The sequence below is a fragment of the Pleurodeles waltl genome, chromosome 3_1 (genome assembly GCF_031143425.1).
Source record: "Pleurodeles waltl isolate 20211129_DDA chromosome 3_1, aPleWal1.hap1.20221129, whole genome shotgun sequence".
NCBI classification, from domain to species: domain Eukaryota; kingdom Metazoa; phylum Chordata; class Amphibia; order Caudata; family Salamandridae; genus Pleurodeles; species Pleurodeles waltl.
Window position 1 is genome coordinate 1,068,339,636 of NC_090440.1, and position 12,182 is coordinate 1,068,351,817.

A 12,182-nucleotide genomic window follows, 5' to 3' on the forward strand; every position below is an offset into this window, starting at 1 on the left:
CACCCACGACTCTTGCAGCTAGCAAGGCTTGTTTGCGGTCTTTCTGAGTGGAAACAACTCTGCATCCTCCAGCATGCCGAGGGACATCTTCTGACCAAAGGAGAAGTTCCTGGCACCTTCTGTTTTTGCAGAATCTTTGGCTTCTTCCACCCAAAGGCAGCCCTTTTGCACCTTCATTCAAGGTTTGGTGGGCTCCTGCTCCCCCGGCACTTGCGTGACTCTTGGACTTGGTCCACTTCCTTTGCAGGTCCTCAGGAACAGGAATCCATCTTCAGTGCTTTGCAGTCGTCTTTACTGTCTTTCTAGTGTTGTAGGGTAACTTTACTCCTACTTTTCAGGGTCTTGGGGTGGGGTATCTTGGACACCCTTAGTGTTTTCTTACACTCCCAGTGACCCTCTACACACTACACTAGGCCAGGGGTCCATTCGTGGTTCGCATTCCACTTTTGGAGTATATGGTTTGTGTTGCCCCTAGGCCTATTGTCTCCTATTGCATTCTATTGTGTTCTACAGTGTTTGCACTACTTTTCTAACTGTTTCTTACCTGATTTTGGTTTGTGTGTATATTTTGTGTATATTACTTATCTCCTAAGGGAGAATATCCTCTGAGATACTTTTGGCATATTGTCACTAAAATAAAGGGCCAGATGTAGTAAAAATCGATTTTGCGAATCGGAAATTGCAAGTCGATGCGACTTGCAATTTCTGATTCGCAGTATCGTATGCAGAATGGTGTCTCAGACACCTTCTGCGAATCTCAATGGGGTCGCAAAGACCCACCTCATTAATATTAATGAGGTGGGTCGCATTTTGCGACCCTATTGAGATTCCCTGCACTTACAGGGATGGTGGCCTGCTGGAGACAGCAGACCTCCATGCCTGTGACTGCTTTTTAAATAAAGCAGTTTTTTTTTTTTTTTTTGTATTGCAGCCCGTTTTCCTTAAAGGAAAACGAGTTGCAATACAAAAAAATAACGAAACCATTTGGTTTCGTTTTTTCAGAGTAGGCAGTGGTCCACTGGACCACTGCCTGTTCTGAAAAAACATTAATAGCGACGTTCACAAAGTAGAAGGGGTCCCATGGGGACCCCTTCTTTTTTGCGAATAGGTTACCACCAGTGTGACACTGGTGGTAACTGCAAATTGCTTTGCGACTGCGTTCGCGCTCACAAAGCAATTCTGCATTGCAGTGCATGTTGCAAATAGGAAGGGAACACCCCTTCCTATTTGCGAGTCGCATTCCCATTTTGCGAGTCTGTACCAACTCTCAAAATGGGAATGTGCATCTCAATGCGCGTTTTGCATGGCGCAAACTGCGATTTTTGCAGTTTGTACCATGCAAAACGCGTTCTACATCTGGCCCTAAGTACCTTTATTTTTAGTAACTCCGAGTATTGTGTTTTATTGTAATATAGTGCTATATGATATAAGTGGTATAGCAGAAGCTTTGCATGTCTCCTAGTTCAGCCTAAGCTGCTCTGCTATAGCTACCTCTATCAGTCTAAGCTGCTAGAACACTACTACTCTACTAATAAGGGGTAACTGGACCTGGCACAAGGTGTAAGTACCACAAGGTACCCACTATAAGCCAGGCCAGCCTCCTACAGAAGGGGCATGTAATGGGTGTTGCTGTGGGCGTGCAACAGCAACACCCATTCCATTTTGACGCTACCCTAGATTTTCAAGTTTTCGTAAATCTGAGGCAGTGCCAAAATCCAACGCCGCCCCAGGGGTGGAATTAGAGTTGCACAGTGAGAAGAAATGCTTTCATTTCTCCTCGTTTTTTGCTCTTTCTATGTGTGCTTCCTTCTGCAGCACACGTAGAAAGAGCAAATTGCCATTTAAGATAGTTTTTGTGCAGGATGGTGTTCCTTCCTGCACAAAACAATCTCCCTAACAATGCATCCATCCGTGCACTATGGTGCAAGGGTGGCTGCGTTGGCACACGGCAGCATATTTAGCGCTGACACAGAGGGAAGCACTGGGCTGAGCTGTATTCAATTAAATACAGCGCATACCTGCATCGTGAAAATGATGGTGAATGACACTGCCAAATTTGGCGCAGTGCTGTTCACCATCATTTTCCATAAAATCTAGTACACTCCTCTTGAAGGGGTTTGTAGGTTTGCTTCTTAACCCACGTCCCTTTTTGAATCTTGCAATTTTTTCTACCTACTTATAATCCTGCATGCTCAGTTTATGTGATACAGCCTTTTATTTAATTCCCAAATATCTGACTTTCCATTGTTTTCTGTATCGCAAATGTGTCTAAATACATAGTTATGGGATAGGCGTCTTAATACATAATCTGAAAATTGATGAAGAAACCATGCATGCACTCAGTCACTCATTCAGGCTCTCCTATTCGCCCATCCATCCATTCTTTCAGGCTCCTAATTATCACTTGTTTACTCAATCATTCATCAATCGATGCATTCGATTGGCCAGTAATTATCGATGTTGTAAGTCATCCATTCATACAACTGCGCACTGAAGCTTGACAATCATTGAAGCACTTTTAGTTATTAAAAAAATGCCTTTTGGCTTTGCCAGTTATTATATTTTCAAGTAGTACTGCACAAACTTCTGCCAGAGCATACTACAGAGCTTATTAGAACGTAATTACAACTACGTTTACTCAGCTGATATTATTCAATCTTGCAGCCACCCCACACTGACAGTTCAACCAATCATTTTCGCTCGCGTATACCTATACCTCACATTTAGCTATTGTAAAATAAATGGCCTGAGTTGTATTTAGAATGGATGACATTATTAATCTGCAAAAAACTGAATTTTCAGACTTTTTTTGTAACTGGATACTTTAATTATCAAAATGACTTAAGGAACAAAATATTTCACACATCACTGGAACAGACAATTATTAATTAGTTTTATGATGCACTTTGCCGTATTATTCTCGGATAATTATCTGTATATTTGTCAGAGACTTATGGTGGCAGTAGTTTTGGGAAGGTCCAGAAACGGTGTGCCTTGTTGTTGATGTGTTAATTAGCCCAGCAAAATAATGATTAACCATGAACCACAAACGCCAGAGTTCATCTAATTATTGCAAAAATCATCAAAATATATTGAAAAATATGTTTCTAATGTAATTAAGTTCGGGAGTCGAGGCAGTTCCTTTTCTTTAGAGATATGTACAGTGCATTGTGGAGACCAGCAACAAACCTGTGCACACATTTATATAAAGTTGGACTTTCCAGAGACCGTTTTACGTGCTCTGTGCATATAGCTGAATAGTCTTGCAATTTCTGGTTACTACTAGTTACTAAAAGTGATGCGTTCAGGCGTGAGTACAGATACCCAAGTATTATTATAATTTTATTTAGAATGACGAACAACACAAGGGTGGACAAGGAAGCTTACTTACAGGTTCTTCTTATTTCTCATAATAATAATAATAATAATAATAATAATAATAATAATAATAATAATCATAGCGTATATTCACAAAGAGCGCCCAATATAACACTTCGGTAATTTTTTTATGCTAAAGAGGTGCTATGGTGGCTTTTCTGCTGCGCGATATTTGAAAAGTGGTGCAATGCTTGCATTGTGACACTTCGTAAGTCCTTGCGCCACATTATGCCTGCACCAGGCATAATGTATGCAATGGGAGTATTCCAGCGCAGGGAGGCCTGAAAAAATAGTGTAGTGAAATTTACAACATCTCATTGCAACATTTTTTCTGGCATTTTTAACACCTTCGCAGAGCAGGCGTTAAAATGGTGCACCTATATTCAATGGGCCTCCTTCTGCTTTGCTGCACTTGCGTAAAAAATGTTGCTTCTATTGTGCTAGCTATCTCCGTGGTGCACCAGTTTGTAAATACGGTGCAACTATGCTGCAGTTAGGTGCCGGCAGGGGGCGCAAGCAAAGCGGCTCATCATCTATGATGCGCCTCTTTTTTGTAAATATCCCCCTTACGTCCTTATTCACAAAGGCAAACACAATTCTGGTGTAAGTTTGCTTTTTTTTGCTATTCACAACGTACGAGTGCAGTTTTACATGTAGTATCCTTACAACTGTGGAGAATTCTGCCCCATTAAAATATAGGACAGTCTCTGCAGTGGTAAAAATACTACATATAAAACTACACTTGTAGTTTCTGAATAGCAAAAACAATTGTAAACGTACACCAAAAGTGTAAGTTTACCTTTGTAAATTAGGCCCTTTTTGAATAAGATAAAAACATAAACTTACAAAAAATTGTGAGGTTACCTTTGGGAACCCGGACCTGAGCTTTACATTTTTTTAAACCAGCAATGCTTTCTTTCTAAATAGGCCTTTTTTACTAGAGGAATTATCCCCCTCCCTTACGCCCCCCCCCCCCGGAATGGTAAATAGGAGGTATACCTCTATGGACTGATCCAAGTAGCTCGTCTTGGTCTCGGGTCCTGATAATTTAGGGCCCAGAGACACAATATTTGGTTTCAGCGGGTGCAGATGTGCACCTGATGAAACCCCTCTATCAGCAGTGGCAGGGCATGCGGAAAAGTGTGCAGTGTGGACCTTAACAACATCACAAGGGTGAATACAATGCTCTCTATGCTCTAATCCTACCATTCAATGCCTTCTTGCTGACATTTTCAATGTATATAAGTGCTTACACTTGTGAATACTCCTGGGAACCTAAGACTACCGAGGAGTACTCCTACAATTCTTGATCTTCTCGTGCAGATTTTTCCCTTGCCCGTACTCCAGCAGCCGTTCCACCATTGGACCATTTGACCAACTTCAGAAATAATGTGGTGGAGGTTAAGGCTGTAGAATCAGCTTTGCCATCTGCAGTGACCTTATTCATCATCTATTGATTTTATTTTAGAAAGAGTTTTTTAAATACAAGGTCCTTTTATTGCTTTGGTCGCTTTAGTAGCCCTTTGTTGTCAATGTAGGCCCTTAGGTTCTGTCCCCAAACGAGCCGTTTGGCCCGAGTGAAATGCAAACTACACTACCCTAATGTGGGTAATTTTGGGAATTTTGTTATGCTTGTTTGCAAAAATGATGGTAAACCACTTTGCGTAATTATGTGTTAATCGCGCGGTAAAGATGTACTGCAAATGGTGGCATTTGAGGTAATTTGCGATTACAATGTACCGCAAATGCACAGGAACAACAGAGCACTTTTGTGTTGTTCACAGTGCTGTTCTTTAAATGTATCCTAGTGTCAAAAATTGGCTCGAGGAGGCCTTTTGAGCTAAAATATGTAACGCTAATTGACAGGTTTGCATTTTACATATTTGCACCAAATTTCACTTAATTTTGCAGTAATTGCATGTAATTACACAAAAGCAAATTACATGAATTTTGCACACCTCTACCACTAGCTACCACTGATCTTTATTGCAATTACTTCGAGAAACAGGGTTCGGGTGCTTTATGCACCACACATCAAGTGCTCCAGTGTTTTTCCCCTTGCATTTCCAGTGTTAGGTAATGCTGATGGAGTGACCTGGAGGTCAGTATGAGGATCAGCACAATAACATGTGCACACCGATAGATTATTATTGATGCCATTGGTCTGTGCAGTATTAGCATCTGCCTTCATTTCATCTGAATTCAGACCATGGTTTCGTTTGTATGATTCACTAGTGTCACCTCTAAAGAAAGGCTCAGTTTGAATTAATAACTGTCCCTGAAGAAAAGAGTCTGTGTCCTAATTCCAGCCTAATTCACAAACTTCGCTGGATTTGTTGTACCTGCTCTGACAACTCCTAAAGTTGAAGAGTTGGTACGCTCGAGGCTCATTAAATCATCAAATTAATCAAGAACTCTCACTGTGCTTATCAGCTGCCAGTGTTCTCATCATTATGTATTGTTGATCAGTTTCTAGCATGTTAACATTGTAGATCCCACACAACTGGACATGCCGTCAGATGCCCTATCAGTAAAGTTAAAGATCTCTCTGTGCAAGCTCATAAGTGCTCCCTGAAGATTATTCTACATAAAATTGTGAGGTAAGTTTGCAAAGGATGTTTCAAAACAATACTTTAGTTCCTTCTCTGAAAGAGTCTGTATTGTAAACTTTCTGACCTAGGATCAAAGTCCGAGCATTCCTAAGAAGGGATAGTGAAAGGCTTATAATTTATGGATAATGAGATCTCCATTTACAAGCCCCCTAAAGTAAAATCAACTTGTAATTTTTAAAGTGTATTAATTACACTCTAAATTAGTGCCACAAGTATGACACATGGCACAATATGTAGTTTAAATAGTCATGAGATTGAAATATTTTAAAGTTGCAACCTAAAACTCATTGGAACAGATATTTTGCAGTTGTCAAGAATGATGTGATTACATTGTTGTCAACATATTCGATGTATCTTGACTCCAGTCTTTAACCATTTATTAATTCCAGAGAGCTTAATCACCTTTTGGAATAAATACTAGGGGTTGATTTTTGCCCATGGACAATATTTTTCCACAATGTCACCCTAGCTGTATTTGACTCAAGACCTCTGACAATGTCCACACTCTCAAAATATTTACTCCACATAGAATTTGGCTCAACATAAAATGATACAAAGGTCACTCATGATGACTCCTTAAATTCAACTCAGAAGAGTTAATTCTCCTTGATGAACATATTTCTATCTGATCCACCAAGCGATTGAAGATCTTCTTGATGTTTTTTGAAAATATAACTTCATCTTCTGATCAATCTCGTAGGTAGGTGCCCGTGACATCAGCAAGCTCTGATGTTAGTCTGCTGTTCTCCACAGAGAGGCATTAACTCTTGACTCTCAAGACCACTATTGTTCCTTCTCAATCAATATGACCGCTCACTAATACTTTTCATCAGTTAAAATGACTGTACGCTTTAAAGATAGCACGCCAACCTCTTTTCTTTCATTTTGGTGTTATTACCATTTCCCTGGCTAGCGCATAATGTGAATTCAAGAATTAGCTCAACCAGCTTCTCTTTGAAGGACAAGTCAAAACATTACTTCCAAAGTTACTCATTGATTTATTTCCCCCACTATTCTCTTCCTTTTACTATATCCCCAGACTTGTCCTAGGTCCTTTTCCTCCTTATCCTCACTAGGACAGGTTCATTGGGGCCTATCCACAAATGTACACTTGCATCTGTAAATTAACTCTGGTGTGCTTCTACCCTTGCACAAAGGTATAAATCTACACTTTTGTCCTATTCGCCATTTCCAAGTATATTTACATGTCTCCACCCTGTCAGTTCAGGAGCGAAGAGGTCTCAGACTGAATTAACATGTGAAATGTTAGTACCAGTAAACTCTAATGCATAGGAGGATCTCCTTTTGGGAAAGTATAGGGGAAATAAAAAAATAAAAAAGTATATTAATTTTTAAACCAAAATATTACAAATAGTTCATTGTAAAGTATAATTTTATCTTAAATTGAAATACTTGTGTTGTGTATAAAAGTTATAAAATAAAATATTACACATTAGCACTTCAAAGTAAACATTTATAAAATATTTAAATACATTAGATTCATTCATAAATATCATTTTTTAAACAAAAAATCCCACCCTCATTGGCATGTTTATTTTTCTATTAATATTTAGAACATGTAAATAAAATGCATATGTTTAATTAATCTAAATTTTGTTTTAAAACTTTAAATAAAAATGTAAAAATATACTTTCATGTTTAATGTTGTGGCAGAGTGGTCAGGCACAGAGCCCTGCTATAGGCTGGCAGCTGGCGGTGAACCCAATGATGCACATGATGAAGTGGGCAGTTGTGTGCAGGGCATGGCATAAATGACACCCTTTATATTGTTACAAATAGCCAGCTAACTATCAGTAACAATATAAAGGATATCATGTATGGGTGGCTGACTTTCTCGGAAAGCCACTAATAACTATAATCAAATGCATATTTTATAAATTCACACATTTCAATAATTAACCCCTTCGCCGCCAGGCTTTTTCCCCCTCCTGTGGAGAGCCTTTTTTTGGCTGTTTGGGGCAGTTTGCGCTTAGGCCCTCATACCTTTTTGTTCACATAAGCTACCCACGCCAAATTTGTGTCCTTTTTTTCCAACATCCTAGGGATTCTACAGGCACCCAGACATTGTGGGTTTCCCTGAAGGAGGCTGAAATACAGTGAAAATGTTTTTTTCTTTTTAAAAAAATTGGAAAAAAGGGCTGCAGAAGGCAGCTCGTTCTTTCTTCCCTGAAAATGGCATCAACAAAGGGTTTGCAGTGGCAAGATCACCATCTTCCCAGCTTTCAGGAACAGGCAGACTTGAATTGGAAAACCCAATTTTTCAATACAATTTTGACATTTTACTGGGACATACCCCATTTTTACTATTTTTTGTGCTTTCAGCCTCCTTCCATTTAGTGACCAAAATGGGTGAGAAACCAATACTGGATCCCAGAAAGCTAAACATTTCTAAAAATGTAGACATCATTCTGAATTCAGCAAGGGGTCATTTGTGTACATACTACAAGTGTTTCCTATAGAAAATAACAGCTGAAATACAAAAATATTGAAATTGAGGTGAGAAAAACAGCCATTTTTCTCCACGTTTTTTCCTGCGATGTCAGAGTTTTTAAAGCAATATACCGTTACGTCAGCTGGACTCTTCTGGTTGTGGGGATATATAGGGCTTGTAGGTTCATCAAGAACCCTAGGTACCCAGAGCCAATAAATGAGCTGCACCGTGCAGTGGTTTTTTTTTCTATACCAGGTATGTGCTGAAATATAAAAAGTGAAAAATAGGTATCAACAAAACCTTTGTATTTCCAAAATGGCCACAAGATAAAGTGTTGAGAAGCAGTGGTTATTTGCACATCTCTGAACTCCGGGGTGCCCATACTAGCATGTGAATTACAGGGCATTTCTCAAATAGACGTCTTTTTTACACACTGCCTTTCATTTGGAAGGAAAAAATGTAGAGAAAGACTTGGGTCAATAACACTTGTTTTGTTATTCTGTGTTCCCCCAAGTCTCCCGATAAAAATGGTACTTCACTTGTGTGGGTAGGCCTAGCGCCCACAAAAGGAAATGGCTCAAAACACAACGTGGACACATCACATTTTTCACAGAAAACAGAGGTGTTTTTTGCAATGTAGATTTTGGCCTCTAGCTCAGTTGGCACCTGGGGAAACATAGCAAACCAGCACATTTTTGAAAACTAGATACCTAGGGGAATCCAAGATGGGGTGACTTGTGGGGATCCGACCAGGTTCTGTTACCCAGAATCCTTTGCACACCTCAAAATTTGACCAAAAAAACACTTTTTCATCTCATTTCGGTGACAGAAAGTTGTGGAATCTGAGAGGAGCCACATATTTCCTTCCACCCAGCGTTCCCCTAAGTCTCCCGATAAAAATGGTACCTTACTTGTGTGCGTAGGCCTAGCGCCCACGAAAGGAAATAGCCCAAAACACAACGTGGACACATCACATTTTTTCACAGAAAACAGAGGTGTTTTTTAAAAAGTGCCTACCTGTGGATTTTGGCCTCCATCTCAGCCAGCACCTCTGGAAACCTACCAAACATGTGCATTTAGAAAAAACTAGAGACCTAGGGGAATCCGAGATGGGGTAACATGTGGGGCTCTGACCAGGTTCTGTTACTCAGAATCCTTTGCAAACCTCATAATTTGGCTAAAAAAACAAATTTTCCTCAAATTTCGGTGACAGAAAGTTCTGGAATCTGAGAGGAGCCACAAATTTCCTTCCACCCAGCGTTCCCCCACGTCTCCTGATAAAAATGGTACCTCACTTGTGTGGGTAGGCCTAGGGCCCATGAAAGGAAATGGCTCAAAACACAACGTGGACACATCACATTTTTTCACAGAAAACAGGTGTTTTTTGCAATGTGGATTTTGGCCTCTAGCTCAGTCGGCACCTGGGGAAACCTAGCAAACCAGCAAATTTTTTAAAACTAGACACCTAGGGGAATCCAAGATGGGATGACTTGTGGAAATCTGACCAGGTTCTATTACCCAGAATCCTTTGCACACCTAAAAATTTGACCAAAAAAACTATTTTTCCTTTCATTTCGGTGACAGAAAGTTGTGGAATCTGAGAGGAGCCACATATTTCCTTCCACCCAGCGTTCCCCTAAGTCTCCTGATAAAAAAAGGTACCTCACTTGTGTGGGTAGGCCTAGCGCCCACGAAAGGAAATAGACCAAAACACAACATGGACACATCACATTTTTTCACAGAAAACAGAGGTGTTTTTTAAAAAGTGCCTACCTGTGGATTTTGGCCTCCATCTCAGCCGGCACCTCTGGAAACCTACCAAACATGTGCATTTAAAAAAAAACTAGAGACCTAAGGGAATCCGAGATGGGGTGACATGTGGGGCTCTGACCAGGTTCTGTTACTCAGAATCCTTTGCAAACCTCAAAATTCGGCTAAAAAAACAAATTTTCCTCAAGTTTCGGTGACAGAAAGTTCTGGAATCTGAGAGGAGCCACACATTTCCTACCACCCAGCGTTCCCCAACGTCTCCTGATAAAAATGGTACCTCACTTGTGTGGGTAGGCCTAGGGCCCATGAAAGGAAATGCCCCAAAACACTATCTGGACACATCAAAATGATCAAATTCAAAACTACCTGTTTTTGCAGGGGGGCACCTGCGTTTTTGGTCCTGGGCTCAGCAGCCTTCTAGGAAAACCTACCAAACCCAGACATTTCTGAAAACTAGACATCCGAGGGAGTCCAGATTAGGTGTGACTGGTGTGGATCCCCAATGGTTTCTTACCTAGAATCCTCAGCAAACCTCAAATCTAGCTAAAAATCAAAATTTTCCCACATTTCTGTGTGGGATCACTGCACTGGGATTTCATACCACCCAATGTTCCCCTCAGTTTCCTGGTAAAAATGATACCTCATTTGTGTAGGTGGGCCAAGTGCTTGTGAAAGTGAAGAGCCAAAACCATGTCGATATTGAGGGGGAACAAAGGGGGTCCAAAAGGGCAGTTTGCAAAAAAAAACAATTTAAGCTGACAAGTGCAGCAGAATTTTGTAACGGTATAGATGAGACAATGCTTGGTGGTAGGAATTTTGTGGATTGCTGCAGATTCCGGAAGGTTCTATCACAAAAACATGGGAAAAATGTGTGATTTCCAGCAAATTTGGAGGTTTGCAAGGGATTGTGGGTATAAAAATGGTGCGGGGTGCATGTGAAACGCACCACACTGGAATCACCCAGATGTTTAGTTTTCAGATGTGTCTAGGTCTTGTGGATTTTTCTACATGGCAGCGTCCCAAAGTCCATAAAGTGCAGCCCTCACCATTCCAAGTGGGATGATTTTGAGAGTAAGCCAAGTTCTCATGGCCCAAATCTAAAACTAAAACCCAAAATAATCAAATGTCTTCTTGCTTGCTGTGGGATAAGATGTTTTAGAGTGCGGGGGAGAGCTGAAGGACTGTTACCCCCTTCAGTTGAGGTGGGGGCGTAACCAGGCCCATACTGGTTGGTAGCCACCACCCCAATATTTTGTTTTTTTAAATTCCCTGGCATCTAGTAGACTTTCTGCCCCCTCGGGTGTGGATCAGGGGTAATTGCCCCACCTGCCCACTGGTGGGCAGAACAACTTTGGCCCCATTTATTTGGGGTGGGGGTATGGCCATACCCCCACCCTCTTATTTTTGGAGAAAAAAAACTTCTGTGGCCTCTGGTGGGCTTTCTGCCCCCCCTTGGGAGCAGATGGGCGTTCCAAAAATAGGCCCATCTGCCCCCAATGGGGGGCAGATATGGCCAACAGTAATGTGCCCCCACGGGGAGCAACCCTTACCCAAGGGGCTGCCCCCCTAAAGAAAACACATGCATACACACACACCAATCCCTCGTGCCTAAGTGGTTTCTGCCCCCTTGGGGGCAGATTGGCCTAAAATCAGCCAATCTGCCCCTAAGGGGGGCAGAAATGGTCTAAATACAATTTGCCCCCCAGGGGTGCGACCCTTGCCTAATGGGTCGCTCCCCATCTCTAAAAAACAAACAAACAAACAAAAAACACCAAAAAAATTTAGCCCTGGCGCCTAGAGATTTCTGCCCCCCGGGGCAGATCGGCCTAATAACAATAGGCCGATCTGCCCCCATGGGGGCAGAAATGGCCTAAAATAAATTTGCCCCCTTTACCCCCCTGGGGAGTGACCCTTGCCTACGGGGTCGCTCCCCTTGCGTGACATTGGCACAAAAACTAAATACCCAGTGC